The following is a 17677-nucleotide window of genomic DNA, read 5'->3' on the forward strand; positions in this document are numbered from 1 at the left end:
TTTTTAGTCAGAAATCCTGGGAGCAATGTCTGTGTTTGATTCTTGCAGGGTCTCTAGCTGGGGTCCCAAGTCACAGCCCAGGGATGGCTGCACTTCTCCCAGTACAAGAGCTTTCAGACTACCCAAGGTAGTTCACACTCTGTGTATAACCTTCACCTCTCCCTCTTAAACAGCTGAAAATATCTTTGCATGTATGTTTTCTTCCTCTGAGATATTTAAAGCTCAAGCCCTGTGCAGTGTTATAATATAATTGTTATGTACAGTTCTCCCTGTGTACTTGCTCACTTAAGCAAACAAAGAATTGCACATCACTGATGTTCAGTGTCTGCAAAATTTATTCCCCAGGGTTGTTTATACACTATACTTGTTTTTGTTTTTTTGTTCTCTCCCAATGCTCTTATCTGTCAGATGACAGCTGGGAAATTCAAGATGTTTCTATATGAAATAAGAAACCATTTTGTGTTTTAATAGACAAGGCAGCAGTTCTAGGAAGGAGGCACCACCTTAAGGCCTGAAAATAAACAAGTATTTATTTCTTGTTCTGCCCTGAAGCGAGGCTCCTGTGTAGGCAGCAGTGGGATCAGTCCTGGGAGCCCAGGTGGAGCGAGGCCAGTCCCCAGAGGTTTTGGGTAGCAAGCAAAGTAGTTGTGACACTGAGTGTCTGCTGGAGGCTGGCTCTGAGCTTGCACTGAATCAGGGATCACATGGAGGACATTTCAGCCCTGTGCTGGTGACTCTTACGTAAGTGAAGGTTAACTCTGTGCTCCATCAGTCAGGCTGGGTATGGAATGCTCAGGTGTGCATCCATGGTGCCCATTCCTGGAGTCTCTCAGGCTGCAGCTCCAGGGACTGGGCTGTTCTTTATGTCTGGAGCAGTCAACGTTCCAGCACACGCTGCCCATAAGCACAAACCACACGCAGGAACAAAGCCTGCTCTAATTTGGGGTGGTTTGCTTCATATCCATGGATGAACAGAGAGGCAGTAAGGCCCATCCAGGGAAATGGGCAGCAGCCCAGGAATGTCAGCACTCTCCCATAATGTCAGGCTGTCCCCCTGCTGAACAAACCCTCCTGGCATGGTCAGAGCCAGCCCAAGCACAAGGGATCCCTTTCCAGCCTGCTCTTGCCTCTTGCATCGTGCTCTTGGGCAAGAGGCAGAGATGTGGCACTGAAACATCCTCGTCTGCAGAGGAAAGATTACAATACTTGTCTTCCAAACGGGAATTTCACTAGGATTAGGCAGTTAACATGTAAAGTGATGAATGGCCCTGTTAAACACCAGGGACATCAGTGTTATTGTATAAATAGCAAACGATAATAAAAATATTAAAATGGATAGGCTTCTTAAATAGTTATTTCTCCAGGCTGCCAGTAACATCGTTTTTAAATCACTTGGAAGCAAATCAGCATGCAAATGTTTCTGCCTCCATTAACAGAAGATTTTGGCAGTTTTTAGTTTAAAAGACAAACAATGCAAGATTAGAAGTTAGAACCTGTTATTCTCTGGCTGACAACGGAAAGCAGCTGTCAGAATCCAAGACATTTCTGCTTCTAGTTAAAAAATGCCACTGTTGCTTAAAGGAAGTATAAAGGAAAGTGGAGATGCCATCTGAGACCTGGTAACATCAAAGGTGGGAATAGCTAAATACAGAGTTGTGTAAAATCTCACCTAAACCCATTATGGGGAGGCAGAGTATCTGGTAATTTCTTTGCACGTGATCTGCCTTTTGAATTTTGCAAGGTTATGTGTGTTTGATCTCACCCAAGCACAAAAATCAATGAAAGCCAGGAGGGGTTTTGGGTGGGCTGTGAGATTTTGAACAAATCCTAACTGAGTTCAGAACAATGTGAGTGAGGCAGACAGATTTTGCTGGCTATGAACTAAAGAAAAATCAGATTTGTTGACTGGAAGCAGTCTATTAATGGAACTTTCTGCTATTTTGAATGCTTTTTCTTACTTATCTCCAATTTTCAGTCTTTTCCTCAGAATTGTTTCAGACTTTCAGATCATTCAAACAAACATCCTTAATCCCCATAAGGTGCAGTCTGGTGTTACACCTCTTTAATGACAGCTGCTGTCAGAAACGCTCCCAGCTCCACTCTAGCCTTTGCATTCCTGCTGTCTGCTCTGCACTGGATCTTGCAGAGATGGTTGGCCAAATTTGACAGGAAACCATCTCAGTAAAAACACCCCCACAAAACCACATACCCTGCCTGTTCTCTTTGATCAGCCCAGTCATCGATTTCAGCACGGGGGAAAGGACCCTGGAGCAGGGACAAACTGTGGGAGGGAATGCAAACTGCTGCTTCTGACAGGAGCCTACAGTTACACCAGGAAAAATATAAACGTGAAGTTCCTGTGGTGGCATCCCTTTAGTGGGAAAGGTGTGATGTGAGCGTGGGATCCGGGGGATAAACTCACACCTTTGGCTGAGAGAACACAGCCCCTGCCCTCTCACAAGGAAGATATCACAGAAGATGTTTTCATTTGCAGTGTCTTAAAAAACAAACAAAAAAATCTGTTGATATGAGCTTTTACTTTTGTTAATGTTGGGAACTGAGCTCTTGTGTAATACGACTCCTGAAGTTTTCTAAGGTGTACAAAATGCTAACACTCCTCTAGTAGTTACTAACAGCTTGGTTGGCTGAAGAAGAGCTGTGCAACTTTTCCTTACAGCAATATCAGGTCCCATTTTCTGTTGGGACTCTCTGTGCACCATGTGTGTTCTGCAAATGGCATCAGAGGAAGGAATGAGTTAATCTTTTCCAGCTGATACCCCCTAGTACCTGCAAATTAAATAGAGTTTGATGTATTTTTAATTCTTGGCTCCACACACAGACCAGGTTTGGGATGGTCAGCAGGTAAGAAGGGATAGCATTTCTGAGCTTAGTATAAATCATTCTATTTGCCTTTTTTCCTGTCAGACTTAAAACTTTACTATTTTCTGCATGGTTTTGATGTCATTTCCTGCACCAGGATGAAATAAAACCATTTCATGCATGATAAAGAAATCCCTGGTCAGTTCTGTTCTGCAAGACCACTGTTGGAAGCTTTAGATTGAGATAAGTAAAAGGACAACGTAACTTTTCGATATCTATTTCAAAGACTTTTTTTTTTTTTTTTCCTGCTTAATCTTCAAAGACTTTTATTCTGTCATAGCTGACATGGTTTGATCACTGATGTATCCACAGTTCTCTCTGTACAGACTGTGGGCATGCCAAGATAATGGGGGTGGTGGCTGCCAGTACTGACTGGGTTGGAAGCCCCGGGCTCCTGCAAGGAAAAGTGTTATCTCTGGCATTTGCCACATCCTCTTATGCACAGGTAAAGCAACAGGAGCTTGGCATTCAGTGTAAGCCTGACAACAGTCAGCAAAAAAATCCATACAAATAACCGCCTCCAAACCCTCAGGAGGCATTAGACTGAAAGCAACTGCTTTGGAGATTAATTTCTTAGAAAGTTCTAAATGCAGAAAAATCTTCACGCCTTTGAGTACTAATTGGATGCAAAGCCCATGATTTATGTGTTTGTGACAGGCAGCGAGTGACTGCTGAAGGATGTGCCTGGGTGCCCTCTGGGCTGGCTCTGGGCTCAGGAGATGGATTTGGTGTCTGTTGGCTGCTCACCCCTCCTGGGCACACGCTGCTGTCCCTGGCTGCAGGTCACTGGGACTGTGCCACTCTGCCCTGCTCTGGCTGGTGTTCCAGGAACTCCTGTTGCACCTGCCAGCAAAGGATTCCAGTGCTTCCCTGGACTGGGTCTAAACCAGATTCCCGGTGCCATGACTCTGGGGGATTCCCAGGGCTCAAATCCTGCACAGGCTCGGGCCCCGTGTGTGGCCAGGGGCCAGGAGGGCACACACGGGCGCAGGACACCCCGGGCACCACGGGAGCGCTGGGGCAGACAGTGACCCCACTGCTCTCTCACGGACGCAGAGGTTGATCCTCCTCTGCCATAAGCGAGCTCAGGTTCAGTCTGTCTTTGAGTGAGCCTTCCTTACAGCTGTGCATCAAAACCTCACATGGTACTGTTTTCCCTGCAAAGCAGGGGCACAGCCTGGCGTCTCCTTTTGCCTTTTTACTTCAAACAGTAAACCTTTGCTTTCTCAGAGCTCTAGGGGCAATTTCTCATCTCCATACATCCCTGCTTGTAAAGATGTTACTTATGCAGACATCTTTTCTGCAAAATGATTTCTGCCTCAAAACACTGAGTACCCTTCAAGCATTCCGTTCCCCTTTTAACACACATCTTGTTTCCAGCCCAGCTCCCTGCCCAGCCTTCTGCTCTGGCTTTGGCCTTCCACTGACAGCAGGTGATTTGCAACTCATCCCCCTCCACGTGAAAGCAAAGCTGATCATCAGCTTCTTCCAACCCACTGCCTCTTCCCTGTGATAAAAGGCTGTCCTTCCTCACAAGGCAGCAGGGGAAACGTGTCAGGAGAGCAGAGAATCACACAGCCACACTTGGCCCATTAGAGGGGAGTCTGATCCTCTCCTTGGGGACCTGTCATCCCCTGTTACAGACCACCCAAGCAGCTCCAGGCTCTCTCATTATCATTCACTGTACTTAATGTGGAATTGTAAAACATTGAACTCGAGGAAAACAGCCTGCCTTAAGTCCCATGGCCAACTGCAAGCTATCAGAGCAAGCCATGCTCTTCCTGTGCTGCTGGGGCAGCATTAGGCCAAATCTAAATGCTTGTGGCAACTCTGTCTGGGTTTTATTCAGAAATAATTTGGTAATACTTGTGACACTGAAGAAATGAATATCCATGTACCCACTGGTGCTTGCTGTGGCTGTTTTTGGCACACTGAGGAGGGTCTCAGGGGCACAGTGGGACAGAGGAGAGAGCTCAGGGTGCTGAGTGCTCCTGGGGTCAGGGTGCCTTCAGCCCACAGCTCTGCTGGGCCCCTGCTGGCCTGAACTGACTCCACACTTGCCGTGCACTAGTCTGAGTCCAGTGGCTTCACCAAAAGGTTTCATAAGTTTACAAATGTAAGAAAGATGAAGATTTGAGCCCAGCCATGATCACAGAAGATACACCACAAGGCCATGCTGTTTGCAGGCTGGCTCTGGGAAGCCAGGCAGGAAGAGTTTGCAGCAATCAGACCAGCAGCAGGGAGGCACCACACGCTGTGCTGGACTCTGCTGAGCTCACCTTTCCCCACTTTGTGCTCTCTTAGTGCTGGTGCAGGCGCCGCAGCTGTGGAGCTCACAGCGTGTTTGTGTCGTGGCACTGTTGCTCTGCAGAGCTGAGCCATCGGCCCCAGCCCAGGACAGGTCACAGGGCCTGTGTGGGACTGAGCTTTGCTCACCCTGCTCAATTCCTGCTGTGATGACCCCAGCTCTGCAAACCCTCCCAGCACCCCCAGTTCCTGGGCACATCAAATGCCACCACACTGCAAGAGCCCCGAGTTCCCTGGGGCCCAGCTACGTCAGTGAATGGCACGACTTGTAATTCATCCTGTCGACAAGTGGGTGTGTTAATCAAGGGGAAAATTTGTGCAATTGGCTGATCCTGATTCCAATTAATTTCCCATTAACAGATTTCCTAAATCACTAGCAGAATGCCTAGTTACAGATGATGCCAATAACTCTTGGCACATACGGCCTTCCTGCCATTGTGGGAGGGAGTGGGCTGGTGCAGTCAGAAGGGAGAACTTGGATCCTGGTGCCTTCTTTAAAGTAAGGATTTTTTACCTGAATATTTTTATAGAGTGGCTACTTGCTGAAGAGATGTCTTGATCAAGACTGATCCCTTTGTAAAGGGAATTTAGGTTTTGTGTGATGAGAAGCAAAGTTTGTAATAGCATGTGTATTGTGAAGTTTGGTAATTTTGGTTTCTGTCCCAAATTATCATAGCTTTGAGTTAAGATTCTGGGTTCTGATTCAGAAGACTTTTTACAGGATCTGACTTCTAAAACATGCAGAATTGTGTGTTAAAGAAGGAAGAAGCAGCTAGCATACATGGGCATTTTAAAAGTTCTATAGTGCTTCAGGTTCCTGTTGTTTTGCACTCTTCCACAGTTGAAGAGTTACCTAAAATCAATCTATCAAGGGGACTCTTGCAGCAGAGTAGAAGTTCAGGGAGATGGGATTTGCCGGGTGGGAGCTGCAGATTTAGACCCTAAGCAGGATGGTAAAGTAAAAATAAAGTTAATTTTCATAGACATCTTTTACAGTTCTGAATATTTCTTAGACCCCTTCTTTAGTACATTATGTTTCAGGTGGTAGATATAAGGCCCTTTTTTTCCTTCCATGATGGGGGAGTTCCTGGTGCCTCTGAAGTCAGTGGCAGTTTTGCTGTGACTACAGCTGCTGACCTGTGACTTTATCCTTCAGTTCTGTGGTTTGCAGTGAGCCACCTGAGTTTCCCTGGCTCCTGGACACTCTATCTTCAGCTGCTCTTGACTTCTGGCTGTGCCATTGATCCTTGAGTAAGGATTGTGTTAAGAAAACCCTTAGGGTAAACCCAGTGGAGTTACCAATGGTGGGCACTTTATTCAGAGTGATGGTCTCAAAGGACTTTGATGTCATCTCTCATTGAGGGTTGGCTCTGACATGAGTTACTGCACCTGTTTTCTACAGGTTTCTTGTTCCTTTTTCCCTGGAAATGTCCAAGCTTCCCTGCTTTTTGGGTATGTGGCAGCCCCCGTTGTGCTGTAGAGGGGCTGGGTGCACACAGAACATCACAAGTCAGCATGTAGTAACTTAAATAATCCTTTGCCTCTGTTAGAAATGGCAGACTTCAGCCTGGACGGGATTGACTGTCAGCACCTCTCAGCCCCAGGTAGTTACAAGTGCAGTTTAGGACCCTGGCAGAGGCTGCATTCCCTAAGGAACCAACCAACCACCAGCCCTGGGAGCAGCAGCAAGACCCAGTGGATCAGTTACTCAGCCCTGGAATTTAAACAGCAGCATGAGGAAGGGAAAAAAAAAAAAAAAAAAAGAAAAATGCAGAGCAAATAGTCTGGCTGGGGGGAAGGAAAAATAATTTTATTTCATAATTAAGCTACAAAGCAGGATGACAGACTTCATAACCTGAGCTCTGTTTCCCCAGACAGGCCAATTAATGTACATGGTTGGAATGATATGTGTTTTAACAAGCAGCATGAGGAATAGTGTGTTTCAAGTTAGGAAAGTCACAGTTGAAGCCTTTAACATGCACAGTCAGCTAGATACAAAACACCAACAAATCTATCTTAACAAGCATTTAAAATGTATTTGGAGTAATGAGGAGAAAATATAGGAAGACTTATAAACACACATGAAAGTAATTTCAGCAGTTATAGATTGCATAGCATAGTGAAAGCATTTTAGTTACTGAGCAGCAGTAAAATGTGTTGACTGTTTAATTTGTACACAGTTTTTTTTTTTTAATAGCATTTTAAAAGTTGCCTTTTGGCAGAGAGAATACATAAGGATGTCGACTTATTGTAAGGCAGATGGCTGACAAGAGAGCTCAAGTTATCCTCAAGTTTAGAACAGTTGCATGAGAATAATGCTCCTGAGGATCTGGGGTGTATGTGGCTGGGTCCATAATCAATTCCAGTTATGGATCCCAGCAGCAAAGGCATTCTTGGATTAGCAGCTGCATTTCAGATGCTCTGCTGGGGCCTGGTCCTGACCTTGTGCTGGACAACCTGCTCTTCATTCCAGAGACCACAATAGGGCCTAATGAGAAATTACCTTTTCACCAATGGCTGTAATCAAAGAGAACAGGGCCTCATCGCTGTTTGTGAAATTACTGAGATTTCCTGCATGTTCTTTTTTTATCCAACAACCATGCAGGAGTCCCACAGTGCTTATGAGGTCTGGAAACTTCATCACAGATATTTTTACAGCTGATATTTTCCATCATAATTCAGTTTAAAAGAGCTGCACTTTGAATAGTAGGTGTATAACGGTTCTTCACCCTGGCTGAGAAGTTCTATGCTTCCATCTGAGAGGCAGATGCTTTTCAGTCCTCAGGGCAGTAGTTTGCATGATAATAACAAAATTGTACAGAACTACTTGACCATGTATGAAGTGCATGTAGCAGGATGGGCAGTAGTTACAGCCACTGCATATCAGCAAAGGGAGAGGCAGTGGAAATGCTGAACTGCAAATCCCAGGAGAGAAGGAATCAGTCTGTAAGGACTAAACGGCAACAGAGATGTGCAAGAGCAGACCCTGCACTTCAATAGTTGAGCATGGCGTTCTCTCTGCATGCTGCAAGGCTCCTTTTTGATGATTTCTCTCCTCCCCTACCCTGGCAATGCCTGAGGAGAATATCTGATTTTAAGGCAGCCTGGCTCAGGCTGAGGGCAGAGCTGAGCTCCTCCAAATCCAGCAGCCCTGGAAGTGATGTGCTATATGAGTACTTCTCTGACTCTTGTTTTCCCTAAGGAATGCTCAGCCATTTGGACTGATATCAACTGAAGACAGCCACAGGTGTTTGAGCTTGGAAGTTGTTAGTTCAGGGATCACAAATTTCATGTTCTCGTTCATTGTGTTAAGCTGTTGTTTCTTGACTGCTCATCAGTGTGTTTGAATGCACAGGATCAGTGGCAGTGATTTTTGTGCTGCTTGGGAGCGGTTCATGTGTGGCTCCCAGATTCTGTAGGCACAAGCCAAGGAGTCCTGGGGAAGCTCTGTGCTACCAAGATGTGTCATTGCTGCTGAGCTGAGGGCTGGGGAAAAGCTCTGCTACACTGAAGATTAGTAAGAGGCTTCAAAATAGCATCCCGAAGTTTACCTCTCGTTGTGGCTTGGTGCAATAGCCTATGAATCAGCAGCAGTTGAGGCTTGTAGCTGTCTATTTTTTCCCCTCTGTGAGATGAAAGACCAGGGCCCCACCCTTGAGTAATAAAGTTTCACCAGCGGTTCCTACTGCTTGTGGATGGCCCAACTGAGCAGAGAGCCAGCTCCAGCCATGTCTGGGCCAAGTTACACGGCTCCATCTGCTTGTCATTATACAGGAGTGAATAGCCCTGGTGTTCCATCTCTCTTACACACATTAATATAGCAGTGCTGCACTCCAAAATGTGGAGGAAGGTTCTTTGCAGACGTGGATTGTGCACAGTTCAGCTGAAGAGGCGGCATCAGCGCTCCCATTCCTCCCAGAAGTTAACCTGCTGCTGCAGCCCTAAAAAAGGAAAATGGATCACTAGTTTAGATTAGGTTTTAGCTTTATTTCTCTTTCTATCCATGTGTTTAATTTATTTCTACATTCAGAATACTTAATGCAAATTATCACTGACTCTGTTTAACTCTGCTTAACTAATTGGTACTTTTATATGTAAGACTGGTGATCACCTACATTAATATTGACCCCTGTTTGCCCCTATTTTTCCCAGTTGAATGCAATTAGAGTGTAATTAATTATCAAATAGCTATGTTCCTTTTATTCTGAACATTGTAACAATTACTGAGATCGGGACAAAATCCTGAATACACAATACATTGTTTTGTGCTTCCCCTGTGGAATCCATTGGAGAGTTCCTGGACAACAAACACAAATAGTGGATACATAATGTATTTGAAGATCTATAAAAGTTTCATCCTTGAGGGCCCGTTGGGAGGAGGTTGTTTGAATGTAACTTTTAACTGTAGAGCTGAGAAATGAAATACAGATAAAGGATGGTTACTGTAACTGGCACCAGACCAAAGTAAATGCTGGATGCAGCTATCCGTATCCACGAGTACATGAGTAACTTTATGCTCTTGCGTTGTTTAATTGGATTCTGTGGGACTGTGAATTTGAGTAAACTTATTCACGCGTGGGTGTTGTCTGAGGATCAGGCTGTTGCGACTACTTTCACTGCAGGCCGGAGGAGGAATTCGGCGGTGGCTGTAGATACAGCTCTGCCCAACGCCCGATCCCATTTCCCGGGGCAGCGCTCGGCACTGCGGCCACGGCACCACCGGCATCACAGCAGCACCAGACATTATTCCCCAATAAAAGCTGCAGCGCTGGCTCAGGGAGCGCTTCCTGACGGGCAGGAGAGCTGCTGGGCCTGGGCGGCATCCCGGCCCCCGATCCCGGCCCCCGATCCCGGCCCCCGATCCCGGCCCCCGATCCCGGCCCCCGATCCCGGCCCCCGATCCCGGCCCCCGATCCCGGCCCCCGGTCCCGGCCCCCGATCCCGGCCCCGGTCCCGATCCCGGTCCCCTGAGCCGGTGCTGCGGCGCCACCTGGCGGTGAGGGCTCGGAGGCGCGGCCGCTCCCGAGGGCGCTGAGGGAGCCTCAGGTGAGCTTAGGCGGGCACAGGTGAGCTCAGGTGAGTTTAGGCGGGCACAGCTGAGCTCAGAAGAGTTTAGGTGAGCTCAGGTGAGTTTAGGCGGGCACAGCTGAGCTCAGGTGAGTTTAGGCGGGCACAGCTGAGCTCAGGTGAGTTTAGGTGAGCTCAGGTGAGTTTAGGCGGGCACAGCTGAGCTCAGGTGAGTTTAGGCGGGCACAGCTGAGCTCAGGTGAGTTTAGGTGAGCTCAGGTGAGTTTAGGCGGGCACAGCTGAGCTCAGGTGAGTTTAGGTGAGCTCAGGTGAGTTTAGGCGGGCACAGCTGAGCTCAGAAGAGTTTAGGTGAGCTCAGGTGAGTTTAGGCGGGCACAGCTGAGCTCAGGTGAGTTTAGGCGGGCACAGGCAGGCTCAGGTGGGCCCCGGCGCCCCTCCGGCCCTGCACACCCGCAGTGGTTGTGACCCGGGCTCCGCTCTCCCCACCCCTTTGCCCATCCTGGCCGGTCTCGGCTCAACCCAGGCGGGAGCGCTGCCCCTCCACAGGCACGGCCCCGCCCTGCGCCCCGTCCGCGGCGCTCTGTCCGGCCCTGCTCTCCTGATGTTCCGAACAGCCGGGAATTGGTGTTCAAGAGAGAAGAATGCTACGTGTTTTCATAGTTTTCCGAGAGATTTTCCAAGAGCGGTGCTGTAACGCTGAGCTCAGCTTTCCATGGCAGGTTTTACTGGTTTGAGATGGAAAATAGCAGTTAAAAATGGAGAGGGAGGAAAAAGAAAACACCTCAAAGTCTAGTGGTGACAGGTTGGAATACAATTAGCTGAGCTTCTCCTGGCTGGAAAGCCCTGAAATATTGAGGGCTGCAGGAGACTGTTGGAATGATATTGTGAGAAGCTTGACAAATATGTTCCATATTGTCCGTAAGTTTTAGAAGGCAGGGTGAAACAGCCAGATTTCATTGGTAGAACACATCAGAGAGCTTCTTATGTAATACTTGTCTTTCATCATGGCAGTTTTATATATGCTTTCTAACATAAGCACTTACCTAAATGTGCTGTGGGCGTTCTGAGATATCGCCATGTACCTGTGGGGGTGCCTGACACAAATTAGGCCAGAGGATTTCAAGGATTCATCAAGTTACCACTCTTCTTGCCAGTTTACGCAGCTCAGAAATGGTGGACCATGAAGTCCACAAACATCCTGGAGCAGAGAGGCTGATTCCAGGTCCATCAACTGTGAGTGTGGCTTTAATGATTCCAATCAGTTTCCTCTGTCAGAATGTGATTTGAGCAGAGCAAAGAGCCGGTCCATTTATAACTCCTCCTTCTGATTAACAAAAATAGTAGCACAGGAAGGTAAAGCTTCTTCCCCTAAATCAGGATTTGCTCTCTGGCTGCCATGTAAAAATAACTCCAGAACAATATCTGGAGACACCACACCTCTCCTCTTTCAGTTATATCACTTGGAAATTGCTTATTTGCTAAATGAAGGTTGTTCTTAGTTTGATGCAAGGCTTGGATTACACAGGCTGCTTTTCAGTGGGATTTACATGAGAAAAGATAATGTTCTCCACCCTCACATACTTTCATTTCTGCTTTTCAGAGCTTTTCTTAGCTTCCTGCAATACTGAGAATTGCTTTTCTCTTCAATGAGGGAGGGCTGGTGACTTTGACAGCTGCTGGGGTATCCGTAGTCTGTCACTCACAACAGCAAGTCACAAGAGCTGAAATTCTGCCTGCATCTCTCAAAATAGGTTAGGTAGTTAGCAGAAGCATTAACAGAGCCATTCCTTATACATTATGATTAATTGAGCATGAATTATGAATTATAGTTCACATTTGGTGCTCAGCATGCTGCTTAGGTACACTTGTCACATGTGGTACTCTTCCATTTCCAGAAAGAATTAAAGGATGTTTATAGAGGAGAAGGAAGTATTTTGATGTTACTGTGGCATAAATTGGAATCGCTTCACTGTTCAGTGATTTTAGGCTGGATTTCATCCAGCATTACTCAAGGGATAATTCTCCCCAATATTTGTTGCATTTCTTCCTTCAGATGTTTTGTTGTTTGTGGGTTGTGTGTTGTCCCTCCACTCCCATTTCAAGGGAGTTCCTGATACTCAGGTTTGTGACTTCAGCTTTGTTCCTAGTCCAGGTGCTGTAGGGCAGGCCAAAAATATGCTTTTGGGGCAAAAATCAGATTGTAGGCTTTTCATCTGTTTGGTTGTTTTTTGTTTGTTCATTTGTTGTTGTTGTTGTTTTTTTTTTTTTTTTTTTTAACAAGGCAGAAAATGAGTGTTTTAAAATCAATGTTTTTTCACTACATCATTAACATAATGATAGTGGGGATGAAAGAGCTGTACTGAGCCCAGAAGAAATATTAAAAATGTAATACACTGCATTACATGTAAATCAGGACAGGTGTTTATTCCACAATTTTGAAAAAGCAGGAAAACATAACTGCCTACTGGGACTGAAGAGGTTGTTCTGTTCTGGTGTTATGATAACATTAGATTTTTCAGTTGAAGTGTGGTCCTTTTGCCAAATTCACCCCAGCCTCTGAATCTTCAAATCCCCCTCAGTTTGTCCCTCCAGCACATTTCTCCGTGCCACCTCTTTTCTCTCTGTCCCAGCTGTGACCTTCAGCTCCCAAGCAAGGTCATTATTGCATGTAAAATCCTGGAGACAGAAACTGGGCTGGAGACAAGAGCTGATTTACACCCAGGGACCTCTGCTGGGCAGGTCCTGGGGAGGGCTCTCAGACCAGCACAAGCACTGTGTCTGTGACACAGCAATAAAAATCAGCTTCTCCCAGCCTGAAGAGCTCATCCAGGCCCTTCTTTTCACTCTCACACATCTACAATTCATTGCACATTTCAGATCACTTAAAACTACTTTGGGGTTTGTTCTTTCTTCATTTTTTGTTATTACTAAATAATCATCACTTACAGGTCCACAGTGGGATGAAGTAGGGGAAAAAGAGTTCTTCAAGTCACTGATTTCTTTTGAGGGGAAATCTGCCCTGTGCTTACTTATACAGATAAATCCAGGGTTCTAATTAAAATGGCTACATGTGCACATGTAAATGGATTTTTCCTTCTGCTTTGAAGGTGCTCATACATAGGTCTTGAAACATCTTTGTGAGCCTCATGGCTCTCCCATGGGATACTTTCCATAGGACAACCACAATGCAGGCAATGAATTGTAAAGCACAAATTCTGGCAGTGACACATCCGTTTTTCAAGTAACTGTTAAGGGCAGATTGAGAAGAAGATGTAGTTTGTGTGTATAAAACTCCCAATCAGAGAAAGTGATGATGATTTGGAATTGAGGATTTGTTGAAAAATCTGAGTTTACTCCATCTTAGAGACCTTATTTTTACAAGCTCTACTACTTTTGATTTCGAGAAAGATCTTGCAAAACAAGATCCTTCTACGTGTAATAGCCTGAATTTATTTAGAGGCAAATATGTGCTAGAAGAACACAGGATGTAAACCAGAAAATGTAGAATCACGGTGAAATCTGAATGAAATTATTCTGCCAGCAAAGAGTATGGCAACCTTCTTATACAAGGAAGATATAAGGAAGGGTTGTTCTGGATGTTATCCACAGAACCTCTTAGAGACATGCCTGGACAGGCCTAAAAAACTAATGTTATTTATTATCTAAGGGCCAAGTGCACCACAGCAGAGGAACTAGTATGTATTACATCAAATCTAAATATTTTAGCAGTAGTAATGGTTTTTGTATACAGAGTATAAATATACGTTAATAGAATTTTTGAATCTGTGGAATTTACTCTAGAAATTCTCAGTTAATGTTCCCAGCTCCTACAAACTGCTAACTCACCCCTATTGGTATTTAGTGCCGTGTCTTAACTTGTCCTACCTCATCATTTAATTAATACTTGTTTCTGTAACTCTAATTTCAGTAGTGTAACTTTAAGCATATGAACTAATCCAAAATTCTTTATAATTAAAGTAGAACATATCACTAAAAATGGAAAATGGTAATTTGTCCAGAACAAACTTTTTCCTACATTTATAAATTAAAAAAAAAAAAAAAAAAAAAAACCTAGGTACCATTTTTGTAATATTATCTCAGCTTGCACCGATGTGAATTAGCTACGCCTTGGACCTTTTAAGGGGATTTTTCTTTTTCCCTAAATCTGCCTTGGTTTGACCTTTAAATGAGAGATGATGAAGATTATTCCCTGAGAGTCCAGGGTGAGGTGTTCTATCGGCGGTTTCGATCCCAGCCTTTCCGTACGGTGCCCAGCTGCAGAGTCAGCCAGCCCGTTCTGCTGACCTCTGCTGTGCTAAACAACCTAGCCTCATTTTTTGGGGGGTGAATCTTGATTTCTCTTTTATTTTAACAAATATTTTCAACCCCTAGAACTTCTCAGCAGAAAGGGTGTTCCTCCTATCCCCTGCCCTTTCATTACTCTTTTAGTTTTGATGCCTTTCAGTTTATTAATTTCACCCACTGTGGATGTGGCGCTGGATTTAGTATTCTGATCACGGCTGAAGCAGTGTAGGGTCCATTTGTCTTTAAATGCTGAAGGCACATCAGGATTGTATTTTGGCCATGAGGAAAGAGGAAGATGACCATGGCCACAAGATTTCTGCCGTTTCTGTGCCATATGTCGTATCTTTGCTGCTGGTACATTTCCTTGCAGAGGGAGGATATACTATAGCACTTATCTTCTCTGTGCTTGTGTTGGCTCTCGGGGGAAATTTGGCCTTTTTAGTATGCAGTTCAAACACTGTCTGAAAAGGAGTCATGGTTTGGATAATAATTTTTCAAACAAATTTAATACGCTGATTTCCTTGGGATGAAGATAAAGTACTGTTCCATCCAAGATGCACCTAAAGGGCAACTTGTTTGAGTTAAGGTTACTGAAACAGAAGTGACAGAATATCAATTTGTTTTCTAACTTCATGTCATAGTTGAGAATCAAATAAGCAATTACACGAGAGTAAATTGGATTTATTGCAATATCAGATTTGCAGTTCACTTGTTGGTTTATTTGACTGAGATAAAATAGCCCTTCATTTTACAGTAAACATGCTCAAGTATTACATTTGTTTCTGGGATCCTTCAAGAGCTTGTAGTTCCTCAGCCTAGAGTTGAAAACATTCCTGATACATAACATGTGACTGACTGACTTAACACCAGAAGGCTTCCGTGTAGAAAGGTGATGAACAGTCCCAAATATCTCTCACTTTGCAATGAGGTGACTTCTAAACTGGTGCCAATTTATTCATGTCAACTTCTTTCATCATTTGCATTTACCAAAACACCAACATTAAGTGTAAAAATAAGACCTCATACATATGTATTTGCTTAGTCGAAGGCTTCAACCAAATAAATATAGATCCAAGTTATATGTCCCAAAAAGGGTAAAATTTCATCTTTTGTTTTAGAAATATGGCATTTTAAGATTCTTCCTAGATTTTTCCAAAGGTACACATGCCTTTAAATAATCTGAATTGTCCTGTTAAAAGTAAGCAGATTTCAGCAGGCTTCCCCTTTCTGTTTACCAAAGAGCTCTTACTGTAATTTGCTTTGTTACTAATTATGATTTACACAAATGTTACTGCTTCTTGGCACTACCTAGGTCCCCTAGACAGCTGCAAGGATTACTGAAAGGAACTGTACGTGCTTGCTCCTAGGCCTCCTGCTCAAGGTGATGGAATTGCTTCCTTTCCCTGCACTCACCCACCATGTACTTTGCAAAATATGTCAAATCAGACTCTTCCAATTCCATTTTCTCAATCTTAATTAATTCCCATGGTGGAGAGGCAAAGATCATGTTGCTTTTGGTTCAGTTCATCTCTAATACAGAATTATTTTGCAACATACAAATTACATCTGTATTGAAAAAGCACATTTTTTTGTCTAGAATTTAATGCCTCTCTAGGCCAAACAGAATTTTGACGAAATACGTGAAGCTCTTTGCCAAATCCCTGAGTCACTGAGAGTCATTCCATTCTACACAAATCAAATTCGTGCATTTATAATTAGTGTTAAAGAAAATCCAAACATGACAATTGAAGTTTTACAAGCCTGAAAATTATAGCCCAGCCATGATAAGTGACGGTCCGACAGCAATGAAACTGAAATTTGGCAGCTAAAAGCCGTATTTAGCTGTTTGCTGTAATGGTTTTGCTCACCATGAATTCTGAAGGAGAGGAGCAATCTTGGCCATGTAGATGCATTGCATGCAACGTGCAAGAGACAGCCAGGGATCTACATGCAGAATAACTTCTCCCAGCCAAAGGGATGAGCTCAGTCAATTAGAAGCTGAATTAGCCTCTAAATGAAGGACTCAGGGGAGCTGCCCACACAGGCTCTGCTGGAGCTCACAGGCACTGCCCAACCTCGAGCTGCCACTGCCTGCTGGGGTGGGAATAGCAGCACTCGCTTGGTGGGTGCTGCCAGCCTTGCACAAACACTGAATTCATGTCTCCTGCTTCTGCTCTTAAGCCATGATCGGATCTTCCTATTGCAATTGTTTCTCTAGATTCTATCAATAAAATAATACTATATATTAATGCTGTGTTTATTTTTCAATCATCCTAGTTTGCAGATAGGAAACATCAAGTTCATCTGTGTTTCCATGTGGAATTGGCAGGCTCCTGCCCCTTTGGTTAACCTGCTAGCGTGTTCTGTAGTATTGCAGCATATTGTGAGGGAAGAGATCCCAAAAAGTCATTTTGACCTCGGGGGAAATCAGAAGCACTTAAGCCATTCCGACAGCTTATTCAGCTAAACTGTTTTTGGAGACCTCACAACTTCCCAAAATTATCTTAACAGAACCTAGAAAGTTTTATTAATGTCTTTCTAAATCTTTTCTTGTTGTAATTGAACTCAGAACAATTAATTGCTTTTCTCTTTGCAATAGTCTTATGTGTATTTAGAGGCCGGGAGCATATCTGCTAATATTGTCCCAAGATATATAATACATGTTTTCGTTTATCTTTATTTCCCCTTATGACGCAGCACAGATAGGCTGTGTCACAGAATTTGCCGTTTCCAACGTTGCCCCATGCTGTGTTAAGGACTTGGTTTGCTCATTGGCTTTTAGCAAGGGGAGTACAGCACTTTCTCCTCCACAAGATTTTTAATTCTTCCTGTGACACTTCTGCTCAGTGAACAGTAATATTTTGCAGATTAGTCCAGAAGAGGAAGAAAATGGCAATGTGAGACAAAGAACAGCTGAGCCAGAGGTTTCTCATTGTTCAGGGTGGTCATTTTAATATCCATTGTAAGACTAATTGTTTATTTAGCCCTTTTGCACAATTACTTAGAAACCCGGGGAGGGGTTGCTCTTTTCACTCATTCTCACTTCCTTTCTTGTCCAGCTGTGTCAGAGGACAAGATCACCATTCTCAAATAGTCTTTGCTGCTCTGAAGGAGAGCAGTTTGTGAGAGTGCTGCCTAATAGGCTTCTGACAGAGCC

Source organism: Hirundo rustica, chromosome 15 (assembly GCF_015227805.2).
Source record: "Hirundo rustica isolate bHirRus1 chromosome 15, bHirRus1.pri.v3, whole genome shotgun sequence".
In the NCBI taxonomy this organism is placed as follows: domain Eukaryota; kingdom Metazoa; phylum Chordata; class Aves; order Passeriformes; family Hirundinidae; genus Hirundo; species Hirundo rustica.